The sequence below is a fragment of the Dama dama genome, chromosome 12 (assembly GCF_033118175.1).
Source record: "Dama dama isolate Ldn47 chromosome 12, ASM3311817v1, whole genome shotgun sequence".
NCBI lineage: Eukaryota > Metazoa > Chordata > Mammalia > Artiodactyla > Cervidae > Dama > Dama dama.
In genome coordinates, this window is record NC_083692.1 from 36,125,630 (window position 1) to 36,140,227 (window position 14,598).

Below are 14,598 nucleotides of genomic sequence, written 5' to 3' on the forward strand. Positions count from 1 at the left end.
CTTACTTCATAGAACACAGAATTTTGCACTATCCTTTTCCTAATTATCCTATACTCTGTGTTTGATAATTATACCAACTTTATGGTCATACTCAATATAACATTTCAATAGTTATGTCCCATTGAAATAAATTTCATCTCAACTTTGTCACTTTGGGCTCTGGCCCATAATTGAAGACAATGCTCCACATGGAGCCATGGTGTTGTGCAATGATATTAGTTGGGCAAAGCAAGTAGCTGCTTTCTAAGGTTATCATGTGTAATTCCTTTTTCCAGTTAAAGAACATATCTTGTTTTAAACAATTTTTGAAAGGCAGCCAAAGAAAAGGTTGGCTCAGATATGCCCTTACCAGCCTTGTTTACGGGATATAGTGTTCCATGATTGGAGGAAGATGATAAAGAAAAGCTGGCTTTGGGTGATGTGTAGAAATATGTGTTCATGTATTTAAATTCCATGGACGAGTAAAGCCCAAAGAGAAAGACTGAATAGAAAAACATTACAATAGGATTATTGATTACTATCTTATATTCAATTACAGGTAAGAGTGAAGTTCTAATAGCCAGCTGTTAGTGAGAAGAGTACGTTAGTAAGAGCTAACTAACAGAGGACTAAATGGCATCACTTAAAACAAAACAAAAAAACCCTTTTTCTTTTATATTGGAGTTTAGCCAATTAACAATGTGGGGATAGTTTCAGGTGGCCAATAAAGGGACTCAACCATACATATACATGTATCCATTCTCCCCCAAACTCCCCTCCCATCCAGCCTAAGTGGCATCACTTTTGATGAATTGAAGTTGAGGCAAGAATATGAAAAATGACATGAAGATTTACAGGATTTCTATTTTCTTTCCTGACCACTCTTATCAAATATGCAGGCAAACAAAGTTTTCTTTGAAAGCCAGTTTCTCAAGGGAGGCAAAATTGTTTTTGTGATCCAACTGATTTTCTATTAACTCTGGGGACACTCACTCCAGAAATGGAAAGTTTAACTGAACAAACCAGGAACTCCCTGAAACAACTTGAAACTTCCCAGAAAGTGGTGCCCGCAGCCTTGTGTCAGAAACAAACAGAAAACAAACCAACAGGCTGCGGAAACCTGTTTGTTGAGCAGCGAGAGGGAAATGCCCTCAGCCAGACAGTCTAAACACAGGAATGTTGGGCAAGAGATCAGACCCACAATCGGAAGGGGAGAAGAGGCCGATAAGGCTGCAAAGAAAGCAGTGTCAGTCACCAAAACTGGTTTCAGAAGTAAAGCGAGGAGGGCCAGGATGTTTATGATACGATCACACTGTGCCGCTAAATCCTGGCACACGCCACATCACAGGGGCTGTGACTAGGAGGCACCGGCTAAATAACCCCGAATGCGCATGCGCCGATGTGGAACCTGCCACGTTGTGCTTCGGGGCGAAATGAAACACGTTCTCCTCACTGAATGTAAAGCAGTCGTCCTCCTCCTCAACAGGACGTCTCCCCTTTGTAGTCAATGCCAACAGGTTGGTTGTATAACTAGGGTTATGGATGATCCACATTCAGAATTCAAGGCATGAGGCTCATTTCCAGATGCTAGTGGGGAGATGGATTTTTTGTGAAACGGGTATTTTTTTTATGGCCTTACTTACCCTTTCATCGAACGTAGGAGTACTTCAGTAAGCTTCTAGACAAGATCCTTTCATGCTTGTCTTTCTCGTCTTAGTTTCTTGGAAGTGTAACTGTTACTTCTGGGGGAAGATGGCAGCTTTGTACGCTTCCTGTGCCTTATGCGTTTCTAGGATGTTAGTTCCTGGCCCAGCTCCTACTGTGCCCATAAAGATAAGAGGCGAGTACCGGGGAGTTTCCAGGTGCGCCTTGCTTCTCTCAGAATCTCCCTTCATCACTCTGATTCTGCCCACCCGGCACAAATATGAAACACCACATGCCGATTTACTATTTTCCTACTATAAAATGCATTTCAGGGTGTTCTGAGGCTTGTTTTTGGCCAACCTCAGTGTAGTGTTGCCGATGGGGAGGTGTTCAGGTGTCCGCATGTGGAAGCCGAACATGGCTGCTGAGTGGGAATTGTCAGTAAGTGGAAATCAGTGGCGGATACCTTAGCCTTTTTTCTTGTTCCACATTAATCTCAGGACTACGTTTATAGGCTGATTCCAGATGTGCTTGACTCCAAGGCTGAGTTTTTTGAGGTGACAGGTGGTGTGTTTACCTCAGCAGAAAGAAGGTCAAATTGTATTATAGATCTCAGGGCAAATGTCTGACTATCCCAGGGGAATGCCTGACGGCTCATTTGGCTGCAATCTGGCCCAGAAGTTTTGGAGAGCGCTCACCCCTGGGAGTGGGGAAGAGGTGTCATTCTCAACGGCTGCGATAGAGGTCGCAGCTTGAAAGGAAAGTGCTCCATTGGGGAAGTGAAATTTGAGCTTTTACCGTGGTGTCCCCCAGGGTCATTCCTCTCTGAGCACCACTCTAAACTGCTGGCTGGCTCTTGGTGTTGTTATTCTGCAGCCATGGTATTTGGTGAGCTGTGTTTTTAGGAACACTTAATTGGTTTGACCTGCCCTATTACTTCTTACATGAAGGGGAGCATTCCAGGAATAGAGCTCTAGACTTTTGCCCGGCAAACTTGAAAAATGTACAGACCTCTTTTAAAGGGACAACATTGTCTTTGTGCATCTCTTGTGTTGACTTCTATCCTTTTTCTTATTATACTCTATATACACATAAAGTTGGACATACGTTCCTAATGTTTAGAAAACCTATACTATTCAAAATAACAGTATTAATCAAATAGCATGGATGATGTCATTTTACATAAGCCCTGATTCACAGTAGAAACACAAACCTGAGTTTCAGTCTAATATTTAATTTGCTGTTTTAACTTCAGTGATGCTAGTTCAGAGAATTTCTGTGCGTGCAAGTGAGTTTTAGGAAAAAGATTGGTAACTTCAAGACAAAGATAGTTTAGAATTCAGACTTTATATTAAACCTAAAATTTTACTAAAAATAACTATTCAAATGCCACTTTTAATGAGGCACCAGTTAATTGTGAGGTGTTTTCTGCATTAGAAAGTCAGACTAGCATCACAGTGGGTTGACCTTTGCATCAAATGGGTGTCTGGTTCAAAGACTGTTGAAGTTGGGACTAGAAATATTCTTTATGGGTTTTTGCTATTATGGTAACAAAGTGGTACAGTTATGGACAAAGGCAGGGACCACCCACCACTTTAGCTTGCATTGCAAATGGAATACAGGCTGTTATGGCAAAGGTTCTTTGAGCACTGTATGCCTGTATTGCTATGTGTCTTGCGATGACTTCGTTCCTCCACTAGTGTTTTTAAATGTGAAGTACCAGTGCTTCCCTGGTGGTCTAGTGATTAAGAATCTGGCTTGCAGTGCAGGGGACATTGGTTCAATCCCTGGTTTGGGAAGATCCCACATCCCACAAGGCAACTAAGTAAGCCCTTGCACCACAACTAGTGAGTCCATGTTCTAGAGCCCGTGAACTGCAACTACTGAAGCCTGTGTGCCCTGGAGCCTGTGCTCCATAACAAGAGAACCCACCACAATGAGAGAAGTCCACGTACCGCAGCTGGAGGGTAACCCCTGCTTGCTACAACTAGGGAAAACCAGGATGCAGCATCAAAAACTCAGCATAACCAAAAATAAAAATAAATAAGCACACACACATTAAATGTGAAGTACCAGGCATGGGCGCAGGTGGATCACATACTGTGGAAAGGTAGAAGCAGGCTTGGTCACCCCAGAGTAGGATTCAGTTGTAAAGCACCAGAAAATGACTCAGAATTTGCTTATGTTACATATTTGGGATTTTTGTCATGCAAAAAAAAAAAAAAAAAAAGAAACAAAAAGTCCAGTAAAGCACAATAACCAAAAAGTGGAAACAGCCCACATGTCCATTAAAGGATGAATGGATAAATAAAACATAGTATTAATATATCCATACAATGGAATATTATTCAGCATGAAAAACGAAGGAAATTCTGACACATGGACCAACATGGATGATCCTTGAAGATATGCTGAGTGAAACGAGCCAGTCACAAGAGGACAAATATTGTATGATTCTACTTAAGTGAGGTAGCTAGAGTAGTCAATTTCTGAGACAGGAAGTAGAGTAATGGTTGCTGAGGAGCTGGGAGGAGAGGGTAATGAGGAGTTAGTGCTTAGTGGGTATAGAGTTTCCATTTGGGAAGATGGAAAAGTTCTGGAGCTGGATGGTGGTGGGGGTTGCACAACAAAGTGAATGGACTTAATGCCACTGAGCTGTACACTTAAAAATGGTTAAAATGGTAAATTTTATGTTATGTATGTTTCACCAGAATAGAAAGATGCTGACAGAGCAATTTCAGACACCCAGGAGTGCCATAGTCTGAGAAACACTGTTCTGGACTGTCGTCACCCAATCTAAGTCTGGTCACTGGGACCAATCAGCTGTCCTTGGGGAAAGAGGAAAAGATAGGCAGTGGTACTAGGGTTTCAGAAAGCTAAGTTTACCAATTTAAAAAGTTTTCATTTATTCTAGGCTTATGCCACTTTTTTGGGGGGAGTGTTTAAAATCTTCCTTTTGTGAAATGAGGAGAGTAGCAGTTGTTGATGATGACTGTTTTTCTCTACGACACTGACTTAGCAAAGTACAAGTAGTTGGGAATACCACATTGCTTCCCCCAATTAAGAGGTTATTTAAAACACCGATTAGTGAAATCCCCAAATCTTGGAACTGCTGCTTTAAAAAACTGGTATGTGGTCCTTTTATTCCTCCCCATTTTGATGGCTATACTTACTTAAGGTGCAATGAATAGGAGAAAAATTATAGCTTCGCATTCTAGAGCCAGATTCTACCATCTCCCTCAGCGACCTTTGCAAAACATAAGGATCTGTACAGATGTAAGTTGTTGTTAACTCTCTTTCAATATTTATTGAACACCTATGGTAGGCTTGGGGAAACAAAGATGAATAAGGTTTGGTCCCGGCCCTGGAGGAGCCCATGGCCCAGCGGGGGGCAGGGGCCAGTCACATAACCAACTATAACACAACGTGATAAATTCTGTCACAAGGAGATGGACAAAGTGCTACAGGAGAACAAAGGAGTGGGTAGCAAAGCTGTAACATTATCCCAATGTTTTACAACTTTTATAGTAAAGAAATATATTGTCTAAGACTTGAAGTCAAACCTTTTGGCTGAGAGGTGGGCCCATTTCCCCTCATCTTGACCCCAGATTAGAAAACAAATCATCCCCACAGGACCTGGGCAGATGCAGATGAATTCAGGGTGAGGATCTGTGACGGAAGGCAAGTTTGCAGGGATAGCATATATCAAGGCTCAAGCATATCAGAGGGGAGGGTGAAGGGCTCATGAGATGGGTGGACCAGACAAGGATCAGGGTGGCCCAGACTCCAGAGAACAGAGAAAGGCAGGAGGGCTACATGCCAAGCCCATAAAAGGACCCCAAGTGGCAAAAGAGCAGGAGGACAGCTGGGGTACATTATTAAGAACTGAGTTGGTTACTGGAAAAAAATAAAAAGAGGGAAAATAATAAAGACAGTGTTTCTGCAGGGAAAAAAACAAAACACTGTGTTCATCGAAGGGTTTCTGTGTTCTAGGCCCTATGCTAACATCTATTTTATTTAATCTTTGCAGGAATGCTGGGGATATTAATATGGCTATTGTCCTCATTTTCAGTAGGTTCCTTCGCTCAGTTGTGTCTGACTCTTTGCGACCCCATGGACTGTGCACGCCAGGCATCCCTGTCTGTCACCAACTCCCGGAATTTACTCAAACTCATGTCCATTGAGTCGGTGATGCCATCCAACCATCTCATCCTTTGTCGTCCCCTTCTCCTCCTGCTTTAAACCTTTCCCAGCATCAGGGTCTTTTCCAATGAGTCAGTTCTTTGCATCAGGTGGCCAAAGTATTGGAGTTTCAGCTTCAGCATCAGTCCCTCCAATGGATATTTAGGACTGATTTCCTTTAGGATGGACTGGTTGGATCTCCTTGCAGTACAAGGGACTCTCAAGAGTCTTCTCCAACACCACAGTTCAAAAGCATCAATTCTTTGGCACTCAGCTTTCTTTATAGTCCAACTCTCACATCCATACGTGACTACTGGAAAAATCATAGCTTTGACTAGACAGACCTTTGTTGGCAAAGTAATGTCTCTGCTTTTTAATATGTTGTCTAGGTTGGTCATAGCTTTTCTTCCAAGGAGCGAGCGTCTTTTACTTTCATGCCTGTAGTCACCATCTGCAGTGATTTTGGAGCCCCCAAAATAAAGTCTCTCACTGTTTCCGTTGTTTCCCCATCTATTTGCCATGAAGTGATGGGACTGGATGCCATGATCTTAGTTTTCTGAATGTTGAGTTTTAAGCCAACTTTTTCACTTTCCACTTTCACTTTCATCAAGAGGCTCTTTAGTTCTTCTTCACTTTCTGCCATAAGGGTGGTGTCATCTGCATACCTGAGGTTATTGATATTTCTCTTGGCAATCTTTATTCCAGCTTGTGCTTCCTCCATCCCAGCATTTCTCATGATGTACTCTGCATATAGGTTAAATAAGCATTTTACAGATGGAATAACTGAGACTTAGGCTTCTAACTTGCCCCAGATCACAACAGTTGGACACTCTAGAGGTAGAGCTAGGGTTTGACCCCAGACCTGCAGGACAGCAAAACTCATCCTCTCCAGTCTTCCCTCTGACACCAGAGTCAGCACCTTCCAGCTGAGTGTCTCCAGCTGGATATGCCACAAGCTCCTCACAGTTAACATGTGAAAGCAAAAGTTACCCCTCCACTGTTCAGTCTGGCCCGCCTCCCTGTTTCTCTTCTCTCAGGCTTAAAGCCCCAGTTTGTTCTTCCTTTGTACTACTTCCTTGCCACATCCAGAGACTGCCTGGGTTTCTTGGCATCTGACCCATACTTTCCATTCGTATTGCCACGGCTGCAGGCCAGCCCCTGCACTGCCTCTCACCTGCTAATTTGTCCTGGGCTACTAGTCTCCACCATCACCATTAACGAGAACTCTGCTGCCAGATAAAGCTGATTTTAATGCTCAGCTCTGATTACATCACTCTCTGCTCAAAATTTAATATATGAATAATAACAATGGATTTCTTCCTATGGACTTACAAGAACGTTCAGCCTCCTTAGCTAGGCATTCAAAACTTTAAATAACCTTCCTCAGTCCAACTTTCCAGAGTTAAATTGCGTTGTTACTTTCACATCCCCTCTTGCCCTTTAGATACTTTTATTCCAAGCAGACTCTTCCTAATACTTTACCCTTTACCTGTATGCCTTTATTCATGCGCTACTGTTTGCCTGAAATGTGCTCTCCATCACCTCTACCTGCTGACGTTCTAGCTGTTCTTCTGGGTTTGTTTCAGATGCCAATTCTTCCCTGAGGATACCCCTCTTATCCCTCTTGGGACTGACCTCTCTTGAAATGCTGGTGTAAGCATACTGTGTCAGCCAATAGTTCCATGTTGACTTTTACCTCGTATATATGTGCCTTAACTCTTTTCATTAGATTTTGACTTCCTGAAGATAGAGCTCTTGTCTTATTCATAATTTGGTTCTCCTTACAGCCTATGCATTGAAGGAATAAATGGGGTTGGAAGAGGTTGGCAGATGGAAAAATGGGGAGCTGAGAGAAAACTTGCTTCTAGCCACATCATCCATGGTTTAGATGCCCTGAGAATTTTTCCTGAAGAAATAACTCCAACTTCATCCATGTAATTTTTAGGTTTTGCTTTGCTGCTATCAAATCACATTCTCTTCTATTTCTTCTGCATCCCATAATTCTCTCTTCACTCTCTTTTACTCTCTCAGAAACTGTTGCACCTTTTAGGATTAAATCAACTCTTTCCAATCATTCCAGAAACTCATTTATACTTATTTTAAGGGTTTATGTTTTACATATTCTAAAAATACTCTTACCATCTTGTCTCATTTACATTTGGGGCAATTTTGATTTGTGGTTATGTGTCATTGTCCTGTATCCTCTAGTTGTCTCTTTACCAAGTGCAGGGCTATTGTGTGGAGCAACATCAGGTCACAACATCACTAGCCTCTATGGATAGTGTTCTCTGGAGTTGAGCAGTGCTCAGCCTGCTCAACAGTACGTGGCAGCCCTGATTGCAGACCCATGAAAGGCAGGTACATGTTTAGTTGCTTTCTGGTCACTTCATAAGGTCATCATGGGTTCACTTGTACCCTGGGTGCCTCCAGAGGGGTTGAATGGGAAGCCAACTGCATGCTGGTTTCTCCAACCACTCTTGAGTTTTCAGGAAATCAGACTCCTGTTTGGACATCTGGCCCTTGTCTGGTCTGTTACTGGGCATGCAGAGATTCCACAGACTATCGACGTAAGCGCCGGGAGCCCGAGAAACCACTTGCAGGTGCTAAATTTCCCATTTGGGTCTTCCGATTGGCATGAAGAGGAGAAAATACTTGGAATCCAACAGCATTGCCAATTATAAGAAGTTGGTTGTGGCCTTTGTGTCAAAATTCGGTGCTTGTTTAAGCCCTGGGTACTATGGTGATTGGTCCTGTGTAAACACAAAGACAAATGATGCTTTGTATTAGTCTGCCACCTGTGCTTGTCAAGTTACCTAATCGCCCCTTCGCAATCCTGCTTCTCGTGGAATAAATGTACCAGGCAGTGTAATGAGATGTTTCCCCTTTGAGCTTTGGGACTGCTTACTCCCATATGGGATGCCTAGCTCTCTGAATTCCAGGACAACTAGGGGCTTTCCTGCAGAGGAGGCATGATGTGCAATATTCTTGGAACTCAATGTGAGTCTGAAAGGAAAAATGACCCAGAGGAGGACAAGCAAGAATAGACAGCCCATTAGCAGCCGAACCGTATGACAAAGTAAAAAGCAACTTCAGAGCTGTCAGCGCAGCAGCTGGGGGATCATGCCAAGAAGCCAGATGCTGCTGCTAAAAGATTATTTTCCACAAAGTTTGGGCCTGTGATGTTCATCTCAGCCCCATGTGTGGCCTTGGGCAGGGGGCTTTATTGCTGGATGAAATAAAGAAGGTGAGGAGAAGCAGTGGGGGAGGGGGCATTGCGTGTCCTCCTGGGAGCTCCTCATAAACTTGAAGCAGACAGTAAGAAGTGGAAATCCTGTTCATTATAACCTACCAACATTATTAGGAATTTGAACTCCATACATACCCCCTGTACAAGGTGTTTATTTGGAAAACTACCTAACAAGTGGCCTATTTTAATTTGGAACTGGATAAGTTGGTGAGATCTCACTGCTGGCTCATCCTATTTGAATTTCTAGCTTTTTTTCTTGTGGTCCCAGGAGTATCCATATGGGTGGAGTCTTCTGGTATTGATCTTTGTCCCCAGTAAGTGAAATTTGTTTTCATTTTACAGGTGAGTGAACTGAAAAGAATCATACCAACTTAAAGGAATTCAAAATGGCTTGCTTAAAGTTATTCCATTTGACATCTTGAGGCATAGAACTTCCTGAGTGCTGAAGCCTTTTTCTCAGCACTTACCACTAGACTGCATTTTCCCTCTGTTCCCTTCGCTTGTTTTACTCCCCCAGATTCACCTGTTTCCTTCATGTGGTCTCTCCTTTTCCCCCACACCATGGACTAATGATATATGAAACCGGTGTATTTTCTTTCATACCCAGAAGACTACTGGAGAGGTCATTTCTTGACTTTTTGGAAGAGAGAAGCAATTTTTTTAAAAAAAGATTATTTGTACTGGAGAGAATTTTTGGAAACCGGCTGAATACTTTAAAAAATCTCAAGGTCTGAGGGGATGATTCTTTTTGCATCAGGCAAATAGAGCAGTCTGAAGATAAACTGTAGAAATTAAGTTTGATGCATTTCCTTAATATCTTGGGGGATGAGAGTACTTTGCCTCCAGGTAGGGGAGCTGGGTTGAAGGATATCCTCTCTTGGTTTATTCCCCTCACTGAAGGAGAGCAAATAATGGACTAAGGTTATTGTGTTACCTAAAAGGCAGATTCCCTGTGGCTGGTAAGGAGTGTGGTTCTACCTTAAAACATTTTTATATGGTTGGGATAGTTTGACAATCCTGGGGTTTGCTGGTCAGGCCATTAAGCATCTGGGGGTGCATTTCAAACAGGCACTAGGAGGCATTTTCCTCATTGTCTCCTATTTACGACCTTTTCTTCTGTTATGGAGCAGCAAGGAGATCCCCCTGCCTCTCTTCGGCTGGGTTTTCTTAGAAAGCAGAGTCAATGAGAAGAGCTTATGTGTAGGTAGTTCATTTTGTGAGGTATTGTAAGGGATGAAGGTGTTCAAATTGTGAAATAGGGAGAGGGGAAAGCCAGGACAAAAGTATATTAAAATGGTCACCAATGCAACTGGGGCCCAATCCCACTGGGAGTCCTCTGAGTAGCCATGTAAAGTGCACCTCAGAGTTATTCACTCAAGGGATAGAAGACAGGAACATTTAACTGCTGTCTCTCCTGCTCCATAGGCCAAGAGTTGTCCCAGGAGATGAACTTCCTCATTCTTTCACATTTGTGCACACATGAGTGTCTTGCACCCCCGCTGTGTCAGAGATGCCCCAAGGAAGAACAGAAGTGATCCTGGGTGTAGCTGAGGTAAGTAAAGTTGCTGCTGGAACACCTGGGTGCAGCTGGTTGCCAAAGCAACAGCTGAAGTCGAAGGTGGGCTGAGAGGATGTGAGGTGGAACACAAAGGTATCTGACAGTCTGTGCCTCAAGGGAGGTGTGGCCCCAGGCATCTCAGGGTGGCCTTGAGATTCTAGGGAAAGCATAGTTTTTGGGCAGGTGGCAGGCAGTCTACAAGACTATGTTGACTTCTATCTGTTTTGGGGGCTTCCCTAGTGGTTCAGAGTGTAAAGAATCTGCCTGCAAGGCAGGAGACCCAGGTTTGATCTCTGGGTTGGGAAGATCCTCTGGAGAAGGAAATGGTTACTCACTCCAGTATTCTTGCCTGGAGAATTCCATGGTCAGAGGAGCGTGGTGGGCTACAGTCTATGGGGTTGCAGAGTCGGACACGGCTGAGTGACTGATTCTTACTACCACTTCCCATCTGTTTCACTGATTATTTTCTAAAGTTCTCCTGCTGTGGGACTATAGGATGCTGTGTTCCCCCCATCCTCACTGGTTTTAGACACAGGGGTTCAGCTGGTCACTTCCTGCATTGTCCAGTGTTTGAGTCAGGATCCCAACAGCACACTCAAGAGGGTGAGCCAAGAAAAGAGTGTAATCACAGAGTTTAGGTACAGTTCAGGGGAACCAGCACTAGGGGGAAGTCCTACCAGCTTTAGGCTGCAGGTGCAAGGGGAGGGAGCATTTCAGAGCCCTGGGAGCTGTAGTTGTGGCTGAGTAGAGGCTGTAGGAGGGAAGCTGTGACCTTCGGGAGAAAGACCTGGAGACCAGCTAGGGAGCTGGGTAAAGAAATACCTTGATTTTACTCTCTTCTTGGCCTCTGCTCTCCTGCTGGTGCCCCCTGTTGGCTGACCCCAGAGGACAAGGGAGCCCGAGATAAACGTCCACGAGGTTCAGCCTTTCTGGGCACAGAGCAGAGTGGAGAAGGGTGGAGAGTGAATTTGAAGGGATAAGTGGAAGAGACCCAGTGAGGCTGGCACACACTGTTGGCAGTTTATGGTTCAGTTCTATATTATTGGGTTTTTGGGTGCTATTCATACCTACTTAAAGGCAGCTTGCTTTAGCACAGATAAGGTATCTTTAGCCCTGAGAAATGACTGGCTTAGTATTGATCTAGCTTGGGGGGATGTAGCCCAGAGTGTGGCTAGATGGATCACTGTGGGGTTTTAGTACATTCAAAGTTTTTCAGAAAATATTTTTTTAACAATGAGATTAGAGAGACATTTTATTTATTGTGTAAAAATCGTGCTGGCCCATAAACAAGGAATTGAAGGGGAAAGATGAGATTAAGAAGCAAGTTCATGGTTTGCAATGGTGGCAAGGAAACTGTTCTCTCTCCTAATTTCCTTTGTTGCTATTTTAATGCAGTTTTTGCAATAAATTAAAAATAAAGAGAAGCCACTAGTTACTTGATGAGTTTGTTTGGACTTCTGGACAACCATGCTGGCTTTACCAAATATCTTGGATAAGAGAAGCTTTCAACATGAATATTTCTTGCCCGAGTCTTGGAAACTTAAACTAGAATCCATGTGAGGTTCATTTAATAGAGCCCTCTAGGTTTTAAAGCATTTTTTCCCATAATTACTTCTGTTTTCTTTATAAGCAGTTTTATGGGGAGTGGAGGGGAGGTATTTTCCTTTACCCCTTCAAGTGGCTTTGTGCCCAGTTCCCAGGTCACTGGATGCACAGAGTGAGATGTAGGCTCTTAAACAGCTTCAGTTCAGGGGCACATCTAATGTGCTGAGGCCTGTCCTTACTTTGGGGAGGCATAGGGACAAAAGTTGCATGTTGTGGGGAGCCAGGGCTTCATCAGATCATTGCAAACAGCAGGCGCTTTCCCATCTCACCTCGTCCCTGGTGGGGAGGCTGCTGCACTCAGCAGTCAAAGCTGGCCGTCACTAATATTTATCAGCACACACAGATCAAATGCCAGACTGTGTTTCTAGGACATGACCCTGAGAAGTGGAGATGGGTGGCTTTAATACATCTCCTTCTAACCGCAACTGCAAACCTGACTCCAACATCTTTGGATTGTCATGAGAATTTGCCCTGAGAAAAATGCTTTAGTTGAAAGGCATTGTTTCTGATCTCATAGACTATGACCAGTTGACAAGTTATCTGAGCTGAACTGGCTCAGCGGCCTGGCTTCCAGATGTGAACTGGTAGTTTAGTTTCCAGTCTCCTCTCACCTCCATGTGCCCAATAAGGACACTTAAGGACACTTTTTTTTTTTTTTAAGGGGAAATAAGTAGCTTGCTAGTTCCTGGCATATATCGATGTCATCAGGTCGGGGACTGCATCTGAAGAGAATTTTGTTTGTATGAAATAGAGATGCCTACTGTCTGTCTAAATGGTGGAAAGACAGTTTTCTGTCTTAGCTGAGTGACAGGAACCAGTAGAAGCTTAAGGCAGAATTACCAACATTTGATTATGGCCTCTGGATTTATAGCAACATTAAAAGACTACGTGGTAAGGTTTGTTTGTTTGTTTGTTTGTTTGTTTTTGCCTAAGCATGGTTACCTGATATCCTTATCCTTGGTAAAACAATTAATTTTGAATTGTTTGAAATGTCTTGAAGTTCAGCTGTGCATTTGAGATGGAGTCCAATTAGACAAGGCATGGGCCCCGTCCTGTAGGGGCAGAGTGATGGGGATCAGAATTGAAGGCCTGGGTCCTGTAGACATGCTCACAGACAGTTTGGCTTCAGTGCCAACTTTCTTGCCCTTTTGAAAACTGAAATTGTGGTTTGCATGCTTTGTCTTCCGGCATCAGGTCATGTATTATAGTGGCGATCTTGCTAGTTTCAGAGATGGATGAAACTAGCTTTCATCTTTACCTATTCAAAACTTTACCTGTAACTATTGCTGTGAACTAGCAGGAAATGGCAACCCACTACAGTATTCTTGCCTGGGAAATCCCATGGACAGGGGAACCTGGTGAGCTATAGTTCACGGGGTTGCAATAGTCAGATACAACTTAGCAACTAAACCACCATTACAACAACAGCAAGATAATGGCTTTTTATGTGTCACCTTTTGCTAATTTCCAAAAGAGATCACTAACTGCTTACCTTGTGGGATTCTTGTGTGCTTGAATGAAATAGCACATCTAATTATTTTACAGTAAGATTGCTTTTATTTAAACTATCTATTGCAAACTAGATCTTTTCCTGCTTCCCTCTTATCTTACTTCCTGAACCCTCAAGAACAAAAAATGGGAAACATGGGAGAGAATGTGCTAAAATCCCAAAGACAGCATGTGTGTGAGGCTGGTGATCAGGAAAGGAACATAGCTCAGCCTCCCGATTGAGAGAGGATGCACAGTATCAGCCATGTCTGCAAAGTCTCCTTTAACTAGCACGGGCAGAGCTCCAGGCTGTTTAAAGGTGCTCCTGAAGCCCACACATCAGAGGTGGGAGTCCAGTTTCCCCAGGGTTGCCATCCACCTCCAGGGCAAAGTCACCGGACAAGAGATTCCCAGACCCAGCCTTTTCTCAGGCCCCGAGTCTCTGACCGAGAACTCCCTCGGGCTCCGCTTGGTAACTGTAGCCGAGCCCCACGCGAGACCAAGTGCAAGTGCAAGGACAAGAGGAAAACATTGAGTTGTTTCAAAATCGGAGACAAATGTAAACTAATATAAAAATAATAGCACTCCCGACCCTGTATCTTTGAGGCTTCCAGGGCCTCAGAGCTCTCTAATGGATTGTTTCATGGTTTAATCTGCCTTGTGTTTCTCTGAATTTAGTGATGCTGGGAGAGCTGGGCACAGGACTCTAGGAACTGAAACAAAGAACAGAAAAACAAGGAATGCTTGGCCACTGTAAATTTTTCAAATATTTTTTGTTCTCTTCTCAGAATATATCACATCAAGATACTCTAGAAAAACAATTCATACAGGAAGGTTTTTCAAAGAAATCAGTATGTGTGTATATTCAAAATGTGCATCTCTAAATATATTATTT

At 43.3% G+C, this 14,598-nt stretch overlaps 1 long non-coding RNA gene across 1 annotated transcript in view; it reads left to right on the forward strand.

The window, feature by feature from the left end:
* Positions 1–8,931: 8,931 nt before the first annotated feature.
* Positions 8,932–14,598, forward strand: part of LOC133067199 (uncharacterized) — a 127,452-nt gene continuing 121,785 nt past the window's right edge. Inside the window, exons 1-2 of the long non-coding RNA XR_009695220.1 lie at positions 8,932–9,049; positions 10,478–10,604. This is a non-coding gene — a long non-coding RNA (uncharacterized LOC133067199). The remainder of the gene's footprint in view (positions 9,050–10,477; positions 10,605–14,598) is intronic.